At 32.7% G+C, this 19,532-nt stretch overlaps 1 protein-coding gene across 12 annotated transcripts in view; it reads left to right on the top strand.

Annotated features, from left to right (window-relative positions):
- Nucleotides 1-19,532, top strand: part of TRPS1 (transcriptional repressor GATA binding 1) — a 259,287-nt gene that overhangs the window by 85,850 nt on the left and 153,905 nt on the right. The gene's annotated exons all lie outside the window — the stretch shown is intronic.

Below are 19,532 nucleotides of genomic sequence, written 5' to 3'. Positions count from 1 at the left end.
TACCATGTATTTTACATGAACAGGATCTTTTAGGAGGAAAGACCTAGTTCCATGCGGAAAAAGAAAACCAAACCTCTGAGTAAGGTAAGATCCTCGATTACTCTCTTCATACAATGTAGACTCAGCATTGTTAAAAAAAAATCTGAGATTTTGAAAATTTATGAGCACCCAATAAGTGATTGTTGCTGGATGCCTGAGGCACCACATCTTGGACATTTTACCTCAACGCTGTGAAGGTTTTGAGCTTTCTGGATGATTTCGAAGCTTTGTTTGTGCATAGAAGGTAGGATCAGAAACTAGATACCTTTACAGAAGATCCAGTTAGGAAATAGAATTCTGTTAGCCCAGTGCTTTGACCTGTGAGTCAGAGACCAGTGAGTTCTCTCTGGATGTATACAGGGGAGAAAAATTGCTCTTCCCAATGTCTGCTTGGCTGCTCTGCTCTCATTTCCTGCAGATTCTCTGAAGCCTGTCTGTGCTTCTCAGTATTCTCTTGCAGAGTTGAAAAACGCCCCTTAGAGGTGCACAGTTAATTATAAAAGCTGTTACCTTTCCCATCTGTAGTCATGCCCTGGAGCTAAGAGAAGGGCTTGAATACAGAAGAGGAGATGCCCCCTGTACAGTGAGAAACAAAGAATCTTTCCTTCAGGGAAGAAGCAAGTTTATTATGAGTCACTTCTTAAAAAAGAGAAACAGTTTCTGTGTGCTTCAAGAGGGGGTTCAATTTAGGGAACTCCCTTCAAATAAATATACATGGAGCTGCAATTTTATAATTGTCAGTATTTGTTTTCTTAGCATGTCATTACTCTTCTGGCATCAAGTGACTTATGGCTTCTGGTTTTAAGGCAGGAATGAAATATCCTATGTTTTATTAAATTAATACTTTATCTTGAGAGTATGGTATCTTTGGGGGCTTTATATCTGTATCACTGGAACCCCCTTCCTTCCTTTTTCCACTTAAAATTGTTTTCATCCATGACATCTTCATTTGATGCCATATTGTTTGTTTCTAGAATGTTACCTTTTCTGCTATTGTTTATGTACTCTGACTTTGAAATGACAATTTATTAAGCAGTGGCATAAAAAAAAACGTGAGCATAGTGGTTACACTTTTTGAGCAAGATGGAGATGATAATACTTTTCTAAAAATTTGTTTTTCTCAATTCCTCCACTTCCTTAAATCCCTGATTTCAAGTTTCTGTTGCATCATTTTAACCGCCTTTTCAGTTCCTCCACATTAGTTGCTGAAGTAGGAAAACTTCAACAAGAGACTCTTTAGCTATTATCTACAATAATAGCCAAATTCCTCACCCTATTATTTATTATCTTCGAAGACTATAATTTACTAAATTTCAGAGATCAGATAAAGTTACATTAATGTATACATATATGTGCCTATACATATATAAAAGGAAGACCATTGACTCATTCTGTGATTGTAATAAAACTTAAATCTTTAAGATTCATATTTTATATTTGAATAGTGCTTTTGGAAATCACCAATTTTATTGGATATTTGGAATAGGAAGGGTAGCCAATTTAATTGATTGTATACCATTTAGGTTATCAGCTATATATGAAATTTTCAATGTGTACATGTCTTAGATGATGAGCTTTTTAAGACATCTAACAGAAAGAAATAGCCCATTCTGATTGTGAATTTGGCACAAATTCTAGTTTGGTGGCGTTAGTTGGTATTTATCACAGCAAATACATACCTCTAAAAAAGCAGAATTTTGAGGTCATGTTTACTAATGGCAAAAAAAAAAAAAATAAGTACTTTAAGTTTGTAGTTGTAGAGGCACAGTTATTAGTGAAGGTGTCCTGTAATAATTTACACCATAGAAATATACAAATATAATTTGTATGTTTTGAACAAAAATTACAGTGGTATATAAATATATGCCTACAGAATGCATAATTATATTTTAAACAATAAACTAGAACTTGAAATTAACTACCTTATTATTATTCAGAAATCGTAAGCAATTTAAGAATGTAAACAATCAGATTTTAGAAGTGCTTTTTTAATTAAGTAGTTTATTCAACATAACATTAAAAGAGCAAGTATATTAACATTTATACATACAGTTTTTAATGCTAAAAGTAAAACTTAGTCATTTTAAAATACCGTACAGAGTGATATCAAGAATTAAATATGGAAAACTTACCCAACAGAAAATGTTGATTTAGCATAGTTCAATACTATGCTGGTATGTAATGGAAACGTTTTAAAAGAAACGGCTGAAAGTAGTTAGGATTGTGTTACAAAGCACACAATTAAAATGTTGCTTTCAGCATATTAGTCTTTCTGATAACTTTTTTTTTTTAAACTGGTTTTAGCAATGAAAGTTTGCTGTACTACTCAAAGTGAGGAAGGAAATAAAAGAATCACAAGAAGAGCTAAAATTTCGAAATGTTCTCTTCATTAACATTAGTGGTTTTCTCCTTTTTTTTGGCATAGGTCAGGCTTTTAGTTTTGTGTTCAATATGATATCATTTATGTATTTTATATTTAGCAAATGTGTAATTTCCCCTTGTTATTAGTATGAAATTGATCTTACTGTAAAAATTAAGTTGTGCATGTCTCCTGTGTTCTGCTGTGCTTTGAGTGTGACAAAAGGCACACTGCCATAAACTTGATCTTATTAAACCTGATCTAAATTGCTCTAGGAAAACTAGACTTTTCATTGCATATTAATTGCACAATATTTCTACAAAATTATTGGGTATTTTCTTGTACTAGTAGGAAGAAATACTAAGGCCTTTAGAATCTTCGCTAGAAATAGTCCAAGCTTATATGACAACTTTATTATCTGAACATTTCCAAAACAGATCTTGTAAAACATGAATCACCTCCTGAAAATGATCACCAATGTTTATTAATATTATTTTGAAAACCCAGTGTTTTTATTTAGATTTAAGGTTTAGGTTTGAGAAGAGGTTAACATGTTTAAAATTACCTATGCTAAAAGTATAAGTAAATTATTTTATATATTCCAATAGATGTTTCTTAATCATTTTAAACTAAGTGGAGTAGTATAGTATAGTATAGGCAGGGTTTATGTAAAGGTGTGTCCTTTTCTGACAGGTTTTTTTATGATGTACATCTACACAAAGGTGTTTATTTTTTAGATAAACTCTTATGCAGATGCAACTGCATTAATCTCATTGTTTCCTGAATAAGAAATTCTGGATTTTATTTTTGTGGTGGAATTTTTAGATTGGATATTACATTGCAGAAAACTTGGCTTTTTATCTGATAACTATATGAATAAGGACCCAAAAATCGGTAATTAAATTTCACACACAAAAAAACCAACATCATATGGTTTTTCATTTGTCAATAAAAATGCAGAAGTACAGTTAATTTATTGGGTGAATCTTTAGGGGGAGCTCATGGCAAATCAACATTCAGGTAAACTCATCCATGTTATTTTTCAAAACAATGTTATAGCTAACTCATAGCCTCAGATTTTTCTGTAGGTTCAAATGCTGTAGTTATTAGAACACGTTTTTCTTACACCCACAGGAAAGATAAATCTCCCTGAGACTGATCTTGGTTTCCAGTTTAAACTTTTTTAGAAGAGTCTGTCAGTTTTAACACCTACCTACATTTGGTGCTGCTTGGCTTCAGCAAAGATGCTCAAGCATGGGCTTAGGGAGTTGAGTTCTAAGTTTGGAAGTTGAGTTACAAGTTGAGCCACTGACTTTCAAAGGAAGGGCCTCCCCGGATCTCCGTTCATCTGTCCCTTGGAGAGGATCATACTGCCTGCCACCCTCACAGGAGGGTTGTGCAGCTTAGTTAATTAACGTTTGTCAGGACATTTGAGATCCTCAGATGCAGAGTGCTAGATAAGTGGAAATAGTCTGATTATTTGTTCATTTTGTAAGTGTGATACCAGGACAGTACAATGCGAATGTTATTTCCCCTTTTCTTCAGCGGCGTTAAATTTATAGTTTAAAGATTGTTGATACCGGACAGACTATTGAGATGCAAAAATGTTCTTTTGGGGACAGTCCATTGGCAGCCAAACAGACATTTAAACAAGTGACAATGTTGGATGCCTTTACAACCACTGACAGAAGACTGCAGGAGCTTTTTTAAACTAAAGATGGTCTGAAGTGAAAAGCGATATTTGATATTTTGCTTTATATTTAATTAAAATTAAAACAAAATTCCAGTTACCATAGCGATAGCATTGACTTAACATAATGTTTATGTACATAACTGTTTTTCTCACCCAATTTGAACTTTTACATGTGCATATGTAAAATACCAAAGAGATCACACTATATCAGGAATAATGGGAAGTATATACCTCTGTTAACACTGGTTATGAAGCTGTGACTTTAGGCCCTGTTGATAGTTTCTCTTTAGGTAGCAGTTGATATATTTTTTTTGCCTGAGAATAAAATAAATGATTAAAAACTATTGACTATATGCAGAGATGAGCAATCCTTGTACATGTCTGTGCTTCTGTGCTGTATAGATATATTTCTGTTGACATCTATTTGAAAAATACATGATTTAAACTCAAATATGTTTGAGTTTAGATTTTAAAAATACAATCCATGTATCAAGTTCATTATGTGTAATAGTAAACATGAACATTCTGTTTTACCACATAAACTTTAAGTAGCTTTTTAAAATGTATTGATTATTCATCTTTTACATTTATATACCATTTTTGACAGTAGAAAACATCTAAAACCAATTTCATAGGTATAGAAGTTTGGTTTTATTAGTTTTATTAATGAGATTTTCTAATAATCTAATTTCTTTTCTATAAGTCTGCTTCATTAGCACACACATTTTTTAAAGCACTTTATTTTTATATACACGCTTTAATTGTACATATTGTGGGGAACATAGTATTGTTGTGATACATATAATGAGAGGTGCGCAGATTAGGGCAATGTGCATAGCCATCACTTCAACATTTGTAATTTCTTTGTATGCGGGACTTTTAATATTCCAGCTATTTGAAACTACATAATATATTACTGTTAACTGTAGTCATCCTACGGTGCTATAGAACACTAAAACTTATTCCTCCCATCTAGCTATAATTTCATATCCTTCAACAAATCTCTTTCTATTCTCTCTTACCCCACCCTTCCTATCCTCTAGTACCCTCTGTTCTGTTTTTTGTTTCTATGAGATTAACTTTATTTTATTTTTAGCTTCCACATATAAGTGAGAACATGCAGTGTGTAACTTTCTGTTCTGGGCTTATTTCACTTAAAATAATGTTCACCTGTTCTATTCATATTACTACAAATGACAGGATTTCATTCTTTGTTATGGCTGAATATATTCCATTGTGTATATTTACCTCATTTGGTTTATTCATTTATCTGTCATTTGACACGTGTCAAATGGCCGATTCCATATTGTGAATAGTGCTGCAATGAACATGGGGGTGCAGGTGTCTCTTTGATACACTAATTTCCTTTCCTTTGGAAAAATACACAGTAGTGGGATTGCTGGAACATGTATGTAGTTCTGTTTGCGGCTTTTGGAGGAGCCTCCATACTGTTCTCCATAGTGGCTGCCCTAGTTTACAATCCCACCAACATTAGAAGGACTTGAAAAACAACAACCTTCTTGTAACCTAGACTGTTGATGAGGTCTGGCATAGTTTTGCTGGCCCAGGTTTCTAAAGCAGGTGAAGCAGATGTATCTTAGTGAATTGGACTGTAGGTTTGCAGTCACTGTGAAATGTCATCCTTTAGCACAGTATCTGTTCATTATTTCCTGTATAACTATCTTTCGCTTGACTTCTCTTTTCCATGGACTGCATGAGCCAGGAGATAACAGGACCCCCAAAATAACCCATTGTTGAACATTTTTATTTGTTGGAAGTGAAAAGTATACAGAAGGTGGCCAAAGTTTCAGGAGCACAGGGCAGAATGTTTCAAAAATGAGATGTATAGTGTTGATGTGAATCTGGTAATTTTCTGGCAAAGCCTGGTCTGATGGGTCAGTTTTACACATGAATATCTAAAATGCCACAAAAATGTTTTATTTTTGATTTTTGTGGATTTTCTTATTCTCACCAAAAAAGTATTATCTCCATTGTCATATATATTTTATTCTCCCTTCTCTTAGATCCTGTTGAAAAACTTTCCTTAAATGTTTATAGGCAAAGACTATTAGACTGTTCTCCCAATTAACTCAAGGAAGCTTGGCAAGATGGGTATTGCTGTATCTAGTTATGTTTTTAGTTTAAGGACATGCAAATTGTTTTATTGATGTTTGAAGACCCTATTTTTTTTTTTTTTTTTGGAGAAGCAACAGCATTTACAGACTTTTATAATGAACTATAATTTACAAATACATTGAAGTCTGGAACATGACTTTGTATCAGTGGTTAGAACGGAAGCAAAGGGATCTTAGTTTGGTTTTGTTTTTCTGAGAACGGCACAGCGTGACAAATTCAGCATTTGGCATCATTATTCATGTCAGAATGATCAAATGCTTCCTCTCAATTGTAATTTTATATATTAACTTGCCTCTTTTAAAAAGGTAGTTTCTTAATTTTGAAGATTTACTTTAGACATATTAGGAAAAGGATAAACCATTTTCACCATGGAAATTTATATATGTGGAACATTATGAATAAACAGAAAATGCTAAGTATATACAGTATAGATATCTATTTTAAAGGTAAAATATACTTTATAATTTTGGTAACATTAAAAAAGTGATTATGAATCAAAATTTTATGAATTGAGCATTTATGAGAATTGAGGTATAAAATGGAAAAGGTTTTAAAAATAGATTTCTGGTTAAAACAATATTTTGTATGAAGGAAGTGATAAGATCCATGACAACATGATTTATTGAATTGCATTTGCCTGTAGTGTTACATTTAGTTTAAAATTTTGTATGCAAGACTGAGGCTCAATCATAAAAAGAGTCTTGGTAGACAAAGCACATAAAATCCCAGAGAATTAACTTTCTGAAGGTAGCTATATGCATTGGTAGCACAAGAATACCTGTTTGTAGGTATCAAATTTGAATTTTTAATGAGGAAAACAAAATCTGGTGAAACTTTTAAAGCAATTGTATAGGAAAGCATTACAAAATAAATTATTTGATTAAAATAGATGGATACTTATAACCAGTTGCCAAGTAATTTAACATACAGTTTGTAGGATTAAGTTTACTGCCTTTCCATTAGTTTATTACCAGATGGATACCCTTAATCCTCACCAGAACTCTTTGAGGTTGAAACTATTATTATCCCTATCATTTAAATGACTAAATTGAGGCTTGGATATTAAGTATTTTGTCCAGATCATACTGCTCATAATGGCAGATATTAAAGTCTAGCCCTGGCAGTTCTAGAGTCCCCATTCATAACCATTGCATAGCTCCCTTTGGCTCAGTATGGTTGCTAATAAATGCTAGGGGACTTTCTACAATTTCAGAATTAGTTTCATCTAAGCATACACGTGTTTATGTGTGTATATACAAAGAATTGGATAATACAATATACTGTAAAGAAGATGAAAACCACTCATAAATTCCAACCTATCAATACTTATCTGTTCATATTTTGCATCTAATGTATCCTTTATGTATGTTTAAATATCTATTTTATTAAAGTATAGGATCATGTACCTCATGTTTTATAATTTTCTTTTTAAATTTTCAATATATTGTGGACATTTTTCCTCTTCTACAAATATATCCCACAATATTTAATTTTGCACCTCATTAGACCATGGAATAGTGATAACCTGGTATGTTTACAATGTTCCTTATTAATGAACATTTAGGCTACTTCCAATTTTTATTTATAAAGAACACTTTGATGAACCTCCTTGTACGTATTGTTCTGTTGCTCTATCATCTTTCTGGGATAATTTCACATAGTTTAATTCCAGTTATTTAAATGAGAAAGTACATGATTGCTAACAAATGGTATTTAATATTCAAATCACTATTATCTAAACGGGTAATTTTTAAGATATAAAATAAGTTGGCTCATAAAAATGCATGGAGATAATATCCTAGAAATATTTAAAGATTAACTTCTAAATTGTAAATTGACTTATTTAATGATAGATGGAAAAGTTGGAGAAAAGCAAGTGGCATATCACATATGTGGAATACAGTACATGCCTAATACAAGGTAAATGGTATAATATGCTTACATTATATTGCATGTGCAGTGTAGTTTATTTTTTAGAGAAATTGCTTTGCAGGAATAACTCATTTTTTTAAGCAGAGTTGATTCAAGGGTTTTAACTGAAAGTCCACTCAGGCTATGCCTTTCTTGGGGGAACGATTTCTCTCTTTTCTCTGCTTTTGCTTTGCCTCCATGGATGATACTCCTACTACCCTTCACACTTTCTCAAGCCAGTTTAGAACTTTTTGCCTTCCCCAAATGTATGTTGGATGTGTGATTCATGGGGTGGGATTTGAGGGAGTACAACAGAAAAGAACTGATTTCTCTTTTCTTTAAAAGATGGCATTTGGTGATCTTTGTTTTAATTTGTTGCTGAAATACATTAAATGCATTGATTCTGTTACGTGTTTTTCTTTGATAAAGTTTTCAGAATGTCAGAATTTTCTTTTTCTCTGTTATTGTTGCATAATATTTCATACATTTGTGGGATATACACGGGAATTTTTTGCAAACATAGAATAATGGTCAAGTCAGGATATTTGGAGTATTCATTACCTTAAGTATTTATCATTTCAATGTGCTGGTAACATTTCAAGTCCTCTCTTCTAGATATTTGAAATATGCAGTATATTATTTCTAAGTCTAGAATATCCTTATTATTTCTTATGAAAAATTGAAGGAGCAGGGGCAAGAATACTTTCTGAGTTAACATTGCATTTGTGCTACCTATATGCTAAAAATAGAGATTCTTGGGCCACTCTTACCCATAGATTTACAAAAACATGTATGTTGTTATTTATGAATGTTTAAGACCAACAAGTTTAGCCAGCCTTCTATATAGAATCTAAAAATGTACAACACTACCTTTGAAAGAGATATTCACTTTACTTTAAAATAATTACTTGCTGTTTTTAAAAAAAGACTCAGTGTGGAATGTTTGAAACATCCTCTTTTGTTCATTGAACAATGAAAAAAACCCTGACTTGTTACATTTTAGAAGTATATATTTTTTGAAAGCATGATATAATTGAAGGCAATGCTGGCTATATTTTAGGAGATATACATATTTGACTTATCTAAATCTTAATGTCAGAAATTGGCTACCCAAAAGTTCCTTGACAGTACAGGAAAATCTGTCCTCTTTCCCTGACTTATAAACTAATTCTAGGAAGTTGGATATTTTTAAAGTGTAAATTATCTGTATGGGCAGTCTGTGGTCTACAAGTTTGTTATACATTGTCATAACTTTCTCTTGTGAGACTACTGGATGTTTTTGAGTTTTTAAAATCAGAGCTTTCCTCAAATTCCCATGTGATTTAAATATTTTTGAAGAGTCTAAAATATATACTAACCTTTGAGGTTCCAGTTGAGTTTGGAGGTAGGTATGTTCCACATTTAACTCTGGCTGTGGTTCAGGCTTGCCTGTATTTTATTTTCTGGTAAAATTAGATGTTATGTTTTCTTTTTGCTCTTCCCTTGTGATGTAGTGGAAAGTGCTCTGGATTGGAGGAAGGGAGGCTTTGTGTTCTAGACTCACTCTGTGACTAACTAGCCGTGTGACCCTGGGTGAGTCACTGAAGCCTCATACACTGTTTCCTGCTTTGGAAGATTATAGTTTGAAGTATGCAGTTTCTCAAATCTCTTGACAATTGCAGAGTCAAGCAAATCTAGAGTCAAGTAAATTTCCTATAAAACCTTAAACATTCAAATCTGTGAATTGATACTCAAGGCAACTTTAAGACAAAATTCTTATATTTTAAACGTAATGATGCTGATGTTCAAAGAGATATATATTTGAACTACAAATTATTAAGTATGATTTCCAACTGGTGGCTGAGAATCCAAGAGTTATAAGCAACTGTCATACATATAGTCTGAAAGCTTCAAAATTATATTCTTTGAACTTATCTTGTACAAGAAAGCTCATTCTTTGGAAACAACTTTGCTACAAAAGAATCATGTTAAGGGGCTGCTCATGAATGAAATTAAAGGGACAAAAGCACAATGAGGAAATAATTCTGTGAGAAAGTGACATGCCTAAAGTCTCCTTCCTCAGTTTCTTGGCATTGAGCGATGATGCCTGTTTTGTTCACAGTCAGATGTTCAAATCAGAATTTTGGAAGCAGAAACTAATTTTAGTAGGTGGGGTGCAAATTTCTTATGAGTCCATGAATAGACTCTAATCCCAGCTGTTTCATTACAATTATAAAAATAAAATTGGCTGTGAATCATTCAAACTCCATTTAATGGATGTGAATAATTCAGTTTCATTCCACTGAAATCTTAAAACTATAAACCTATCTTTGTTCTTTATGTTCCCTTGGAGTTCATATGTTATTACTCATATATGAATTATTTGAAGTACGGGTGGTCATGATGAAAGTGACCGCATTTCTACTTAGCTCCTGTGGGTTTCAGGAGAAGAGGTGGCCTCTAGGGTGAGGCTAGGGATTCAGCGGAGAAATAAGTTGGAAAAGTCCAGGGAAAGAGAAAAGCATGTTAAATTAGGATTTCTTGGCATTATCTTTCCTATTAAGATATATGTTCATTATATATGTTTTAGCAAATAACAAGCAAAAAGAATAAAGTTCTCAACATTTTTAATGTATTTGCTTCTGTACACACATGCACACTCACAAACATGCTCGGTCACACATGTAAACATGCACACTCAGACATGCTCAGCCACACACAGACATGCACAGACATGCTCACTCACACACATAGACATGCACAGGAAAACATACACTCTCAGACATGCACAAGCAAACATGCTCACTCACACAGACACACACATACAAACATGCTCACTCACACATAGACATGCACACACAGACATGCTCACTCACATGTACACACAGACATGCTCACTCACATGTACACACAGACATGCTCACTCACACAGAATGCACACACATGCTCACACACAGACATGCACACACAGACATGCGCACTCACACAGACATGAACACACAAACATTCTCATACACACACACAGACAATGCTCACTCACACACACAGACATATATACACAAACAGGCTCACTCACACATATAGACATGCACACACAAGCATGGATTTGTATGTTTATTATTAAATAAATTTTAGTTTTACTTTAGAATAAATTGTAAGCTTTTTTATAGTAGTGTATATTCTGCTACATCATATTTATTGATTTCACAGTATTTCACTATATGTTGTAGTAGTTATCCTATAAGAGTTATCTCATGATTTCTTATTGTTGGACGTTTATTTCTAATTTTTGCTATTATAAATAGTGCCTCTTTAAATATCTTTATAGCTGAATAATTGGAACTTGCTTGCAATTTTAAATTTCAAGAATTGGTGTCCCTACAATGGGACCACACAGTAGTAGAGTTTCTTGACAAACATAGGTCACATTACCAGGTCATTTATATATACACCTGAGAAACAAGAAAACAATATCGTTAACTGGGTTTCGTTAATTCAAATTTCCTTGCAGTGATAGTTAAGAAGTAGAACCCTTACTTTTTAAAAAAACATTATTATAGAAGAAAAGTTAATAACAATGATAATTTGAATAAGGTGTATTTCTTAAGCACCAGCAAAGAATCAGTCAGGTATAGATTTCACTTTCATAACTGAAAGATTTCTCAGTCACCTTGCCATTCAGAGAGTATTTCATAGGATAATATACTTACAAAGTTGTGCATATATGGGGATTTAACTGCCTCCAAAACATTTCGTAATGTGTCACATTTCTTAATGTGTTTTGGTGATCACATGAAATTGATGTCAATAACTATTCAGTGAAGTGTTTGGCGTACAAACTGAATTTTGAAATATTTAAATTTACTTTTATTTGCTTACAGCTATTTGTACAGTTTATTGTACGATAAGTATGAAAATCAGGTGTTAAAGGAAAGAGTATGATATTATTCTATATCCTATCTCTTTTCAGTTGCTTCTCCAAGCATTAGACTTCTCTAGGCAAAGTCCTTTCATAACACTGGAGTTTCATTATATTTTGTAGTTCATGAAATTTTAACAAAATACACTTTTGTTTGTGGGATTTGAATGCATGCTGGTGAGTATCCAAATTTAAAATATATTGATATTCATATGAATTCAGGATTTATTTTCTTCAATGAACTGACATTCACTAGACCAAACTAACTTATACTAAAACTTGAAAGAAATAGAAATTTAAAAAAAGAGGAAAATTTTGTAGAGTTATTCCCTGTTATACTGCTCTCTAAAGTTTCTTGTTGTCTGAGAAATACTAATTTAGCACCTGCTAGTTTTCAGGAAGAAGCTGGAAGAACTTATAAAGGGTATGAAAATGAGTAAATCAAGGTTTCTGTACTCAAGTGATATACAATTAGCTGTAGGTGATATGACAGGTATGCTGACAGTTAAAATACAATCAGATTTCTATAAAAGAGGTGAAGGGAGACGAGAATGAGTATGATTGTTTAAAGAGGAACAGGTCACTTTCTATCGAAAAAACTGACTTAGTTGTCCCGAAAGGTTTTCTGAGCTTGTTTTTGAAAGAAAGGCTGAACTTTTAGCAGGTGAATGTGACAGCAGGAAGGGTAAGCCATATAGAAGAAACCATGTGAGATTAGGAAGGAGTATTTTCAGGTTATAGAAAAGAGAAAAGCTTGATGGAATGATAGGTATAGTATAGTATGAGGAACTTAAGGCTTGATGTACAGGTTAGGATAATTTTCTAAAATGCTTATTTGAAAAATTTTGTCTTAGAAGGAAGTTAGGGAACCATTCCAGGGTTTGGGTGAAGGATAATTTGATTACACCTTAATAGGGTTAATATGACCATGTTACATAGGTTGGCATGGAAAGAAGGTGGACATGGTTGAGATGGTGAAGATTCATTAGTAGACCTGTCTCTTATCCTGAGTAATAACAGGGAGCCTACACTAGGATAGTGAAGGTAGGGAGTGATTTCTACAGATACGCTGGGCAGAGAATCTTCAAGAGTTAGTGAAGTTTATATGTGCGGTGACCAAAAGAAGGCTTTGAGTTTTGATAACTGGTAGGAGACAAATAATAGCTAACCTTTGAAAAAGACTAACTATGGGCAAGGCTTTCCTCTTTGTTTGCAGTAACTTATTTAATCCTCCTAATAACTCCTTGATATAGATGCTGTATTTTACAGAGAGGAAATAGAGCCTCAGAGATGTTACGTCACTTGCCAAAAGTCACCCAGCTAGAGAATGGCTGGATCAAACTGGCTCAGATCCAAGTAACCTGGCTCAAGGTTCACACACTTTACTATATTTATTTTCAATATATCATTAGCAGTATTCTAGAGTTAACTGTTTTGTGAGGGTAAAATAATGAAGCTGGTTTTGGAGTTAGGAAGTTTGTAAGGCATTCAGATGAAAGTATCTATGGATAGCTGGAAACGTAGTTTTTCATAGGGAACAGAGGAGTTGGAATGACTTCCAAATTAATTGACATTCATTTAATAATTGAATATAAACTGAAAGCCTAGTTTGTTCAGAATATTATAGGAGCAACATTAACATGACCAAGCTATAGACACTGATTCTTTAAGTCTTTTGCAAACCAGTAGCAAAAATAATGTTCAGTAAGATGATTACAGCACAAGAAAAAAGTGTGTCAGGTACCACATAGTTAAAAAAAAATGTTGTAAAAATTTAGAAATGAAAATGACCTCTTCTCAATTAATCTATCAAGGGCAGTTAGTCCAGAAGAGGTTGCTTATCAGTTGGCTCTTGAAAAGTAGTGTTTGGAATGCCTAAGAAACAAAGTACAAGACCTAAGGAGAATCTAAGTAGAAGTTGAGTTTTTACTCCAACAAAAAAAATCTATGTAAAAAAATTTAGTGAAGACCCCTCTGTAGTGACATTTTAACATTAGTGAGATTAAATTTTAAGATCCTTTGGTATATTGAAATCTTTTCCTAATTGATAGGATTCAGAAACACCACAAAGACATGCATGCTTTGTCTTATTATGACAGCAAAACTAAAAGAGAAGAGTAAGTTTTAGAGCAGAAGGTGGATATTTAAATCAAAGTCTAAAAAATGTAATTAATTATGTAAATAATTTCAAAAAGTTTATTTTCTTTTAAATATATAAATATGCATATGGAGAGTATGTATATCTGTAAATAACACTTATTCAAACACAATCAGAAAATAACCCTACTACTTGGGGTAATATATACATATTATCAAAGAAAAAATATGCATGAAAAAATTCTTGAATACCCATTTAAAAATGAATACCATATTTACTCTGCTTGTCTGATGGATTCATTATATAAGAACTATCAGATTTTAGCATTTTAGTTTTATGTGTTGGTGTTCTGATTTATTCACTAATCATTTCTCTTAGATTTAACCCAGTGGCTTGTTTTCAAGTCTTGTTTAATGTCTTATTTTACAATTGAGAAAAAAGAGAAATGCTTGTCTGTGATATATCACCTGTTGTTCAATGGCTAACACTGTTATATATCTTAATACTGTATCACATTAAGTCATTTTAAAAGCATTCTGCTTTCCCTTTTGTTTAAAATTCCTACAATCTCTGGGTTATTGGTAGGGGGTTAATGGAAGTCTTGATTAAAATCTTCCAAGCTTTAAAGCTTTCAGTTCTTGTAAACAATTTGGATCTGAGAGATAGGCCTATTTATGACTTTTTACTAGCCTATTTACCCATTTAATGTTAAAAATATATGCTTTTTAAAGTGTTGTTATAATAAGTACAAATTAAAATGCCTTTTAAAATATCAACCACACTTCACTGTGTGATGATCACAGAATTTATGGTAGTTCTTTTGAAAATTCTCTGAAGACATATTACAATTTTAAAAGTAAAGGAACTACCTTGAGTATATCAATTTTCCATTATTTTAAACCAACCTTTTAAGTTTTATATCTAGATTGCTTTTAGGTAGTTACTTCCAAACTTGAAGGACTATGAACTCTAATCATAGGGTAATCAATCTGTACTTGCATCATAATAGCTAACCTAACTGTAGGTGGATGATAGTCTTGGAAATGGGTAACAGCCACGATACCATTGGAGTTTACACTTGGGCTCACAGGCTCAATCTTGAGGACTAATCTGGAGGACCAGTCCAAGCAGGTCCGACCTTTCTTATGGCCGGCGACATTGACTGCACAATATTCAGGTTCAGTCAAAAGTTTTGTTTATTCTATTTTTAATGAACAAACATGATGAATTTCAAACATGGTGGTTTGGTTTACATGGGATTGAGTTGGCATGTGTGTAGTTTCCAGTTCTTATGATTTTAACATGTGAATTTCATGGCAATGTTGGAATTTATGTGATATGTCCTGGGCTTCAAATTGAAGTTCATTGAAGTGTGCATGTGAGTGTGTGTGTGTGTGTATGTGTCTGTGCATGTTTTTGAGATTTTTTCTCCAAAAGCAAGAAGCTTTTAGACAAGTATGGGACACAGTAGAACAAAGATATGAGACATAATGAAAATCCCAGGTCTTTTAATTTGTCCATTAGCACGTTGTGAGCTCCTGAGGGCAGTGCCGTTTTTATGTTTCTATTTCTTGTTGGGCCTGTTATACTGTTAATATTTTAGAAGGTCTAGAATCAATATATCTTTAATTGAATAGAATTACTTAAGGATATATGCATTTTTTAACATTTGGAAACCACATTTTAATTCCTGTATGATACTGCCTGTGTAAATTTTCTACCATTAATTAAGTTTGTAATTTTAAGTTGATTATTATTTGAATACTCTTTTTAGGACTGACAAATTAGTAAATTATTACTTTGTGCATTATTTCCAACAACCTTTAGGGTATAAGATTATCTAGTGAGTTACCTACTCTGGAAAAAAAACAATTACAGCCATTTAGGGTTCATATAAAAATAAAAAGCATTTGAGCTCTAATGGAACATTTTAACATTTGATCTATATCTATATCTATAGATACAGATCTTTTTTCTGAGTTCTCTGGTGAAGCAGAGATTTCTTAAGGTTCATGGAATTTTGTGATGTAGGAATCTAAACTTAATCTGCCAATGCATTTCTAGGCTTTAAAAAGTTTCAGTTCAAACCTAAAAAGTCTATCATTTTTTTTTTAAATCATGACTCCAAAATTTATTTTTTATAGACCTTTTTAAAAATAAAATTAACTCTAGATTCAATTTTGGTTGAACCTAATCAGTCTTCTGCACAGCTACATTATTAGTTTATAGTGCACAGTGCTGGCAAGTATTGAAACAAAAATGTGAAGAATGATTTAACATACTAATAATGTACTGCTTCCTTCTGAAGAAGGGAAATATTTTAGAATATTAGGTACTGAGCTCAAGATAACCGGAAATGTGTAATGAGACCATTTATCCAGATCATTTTATGACCAAATCAGAGACCCAAAGGCATATAGCCCAGAAAGTGTGATAAGAAGAAGAGAAAGATACTAGTAGATATTATTCCTTAAGCCTGCAGCATGATTTAACTAGAGGCAAACCTTGATAGGAGAGTTTGAAAGCTTTCGTGAACGCAGGGAATACATATGATGTTTGTACGACAAACCCTACCTCATCATCTTCATCTCTTTGCCTAGAAAAGATGAATAAAATTGCAGGTTATGTTTATGAAACTGAAATCTATAAAGGCACAGAACTCTTTTCCTCAAGCGGGCATTCTTGTCTGTTTTCTTGACCCTTTAGCAAATTAGTGGAGGGAAAGGAGGGAGAAAGGGTATAGCTGTATGGAAAGAAAGCTGGTGAAGTATTCTGCTCTTCTGTTCTTTGCCTTGATGTTGAACCATGTCTACACTATAGTATCCCTCTGGTACCAGATTTATTGCCTGCCAGGATTGGAATTCATGCAGAGAGGAAGGATTCATGAAAAAATAATCAAAGTCAGGAAAATCTTTTTCTGTAATCTTGTCTCATACCGTGAGTTATTTTTGTCTGAGTAGTTTACAAGGGTGTAACTCCTTCAGTCATCTAACCGTGATGTAGTAAAAGTCATTTGCAGGAAATGAAACTCCACTTTGTTGCTTTTTTTCACTTAAAGGCTAATCTGATCAGCATTAAAACATTTGTTCATCTTTTAATTCAGTATTTGTATGATGCCTATGAAAGACATATGGATTTAAACAGAACTTGGCTAACCATCTGCTGATAAGGGAAAGTGAGATGCTAAATCAGAGAGGCAGGAAAGTCTATTTCAGTAAAAGCTATTTTGATCTGAAATACTGTAGGCAGTCTTACAGAGTATTTTAATTGGGATGATATTGATGTATGCTAGTAAAAAAATGTATTTGCTGATATAGTTGAAGTTGCATCATCATTAAATTTATTTATCAGTTTAGAGATGTGGAACTATGTGAAATTTTGATCCTGTTAATTTTAACTTTTTTGTGGAGACATTTTTTCTGATGTATTTTTCAGAGCAGTCATGTCAGAAACTAGAACATAAAATACTGACTTTTCAAATAAATTAACTATAATTAAGAACAGTTTATTCAGTGCTAATTTGTTGATTATTTTTTATAGTAAACTATGTTTTACAAATTTACTTTAAATATGAGGAATTAGAAAGAAGAAAAAGAATATCTATTCTCATGATAGTAAAATGTGTATGTATAAAGCTAAAAAGTCTACAGTTATATCATATTTATGTCTTAATTTAATATTTTCAGAGTTTAGATACATCCAATGATTAGGAAATGTAGGATAAAATATCTGAATTGTATACATATATATTTGTATATATATGTTTATGTATGTAATATTCAACTTAACCTCCATATAAACCTTATTTTTGTTGTCCAAATTAAGTCTTCATTAATTCATAAAATGTGTCTGGTATGTAGTTTTTTCTGGGGGAGTACAAGAGTCAATAATACATGGTATTGGCCTTGAGGGAAGCAAAACAGTAATTTGTCCTCCTATATGTCAGGAATTATGCCAGTTACCATCACAGTCATCATCTCAGTTGATCCTCCAAATAACATTGTGATATTGGGCATTGTCAGCTCAATTGTAATGATGGCACTAAGGCATAGAAAAGTTAAATACATTGCCCCAAAATAACACAACCGGTTTAAAACTATCCGTATGAGAGGAATTACAACCATAGCCTCTTATAACTAGAAGATCACTGTATCCAATATTCTAATCCCTGATATATCATGAATGCCAAAAGAGGATTTAGACTATACCCAGATTATGTTGGTGTGATCTGCTGGGTGCCACCTTCTTGACAAGGATCCTTGCTTTAGGTATTGGAATATTTTATGTTATCAAGCTATTTAGAAATTGTAAATATCTGCAAAAGTGCTCATTCCAAAGTATATTTCTTGCATTTGCCTTAAATCCATGCCTGAATATTCAAGAATATTTGGTATTGGTATAGACAGGTATCAACTTTTATAATATTTTATATTCACAAATAAGCAACCTGTTACCATTTCCCCCAGTATTAAAAATAGTGTTTGTCAAAGATATCTTGTTTGTAGAACCTTCTTTGCCTAGAAATAGAATTGCTGTGTCAAGGACAATGTACCTGAAATTGTGGACAGGTAATGCCAGATTTATCCCCCCTTTCTAATAACAGTGAATAATTTGAGAAGTAATCGTGTCCATTTAGAATTTCATTAGGTTAGGATGGAAATGAAGGTAGAAATGAAGAATCAACTTGTGGAAAAAATATGTTTGTAACTCGGAATTGATGTACTGAGTTTTTGTGTCCATGTTGATGTATTATTCCCTTGATGGCAGTTTTGGGACCAATTATCTTCAGCATGTGGTGAATCTTTTTATTCACATGTCTCTCTGTATTTGGAACAAGTATGTCTTGGATATACCTGATGCCTACAATTTGGGGTTAACCAGAGTTTCCTTTCAATGGCATAAACTGTCATAGTTGGCAAGAAATATTCCAGGAAAAGAAATTTATATTTTCACAAATGAGAAAGATGTGTGAGTTTATTTAGGACAAAAAGCAGAGACATAAATGCTACAAACCTATATATATGGTTTTAGAGTGACTGTTACATGTATCTTATTAGGTTTTGAAGACCTATGATTGCCTTAGTTTCTTGCATCAGTTTTCCTCTTCATTTTTCCATCTTATCTCTTTCCTTTCACAGAATGGTTTGATGAATTTATAGGCACTAAACCACTTTTAATTACTAATCTCTTGAAAACATATAATCTGACTAAACTTGTAGACAAAATAAAAATGTGTGATTATCCCAGATTTAGTATAACTTTTGTAGCTGTCTTAAATTTTTAGCAATAGAGGATCAAGTTGCCATTACTTAGTGAAGAGTCATTGTCCATGTTTTGAAGAATGAGTGACAAATTGATGAAATTCTGTTTTATTTTTTCTGTTTTTTGATATCCGGAA

This window comes from Saimiri boliviensis, chromosome 15 (genome assembly GCF_048565385.1).
Source record: "Saimiri boliviensis isolate mSaiBol1 chromosome 15, mSaiBol1.pri, whole genome shotgun sequence".
NCBI classification, from domain to species: domain Eukaryota; kingdom Metazoa; phylum Chordata; class Mammalia; order Primates; family Cebidae; genus Saimiri; species Saimiri boliviensis.
This window is presented reverse-complemented; position numbering and strand designations above follow the sequence as displayed.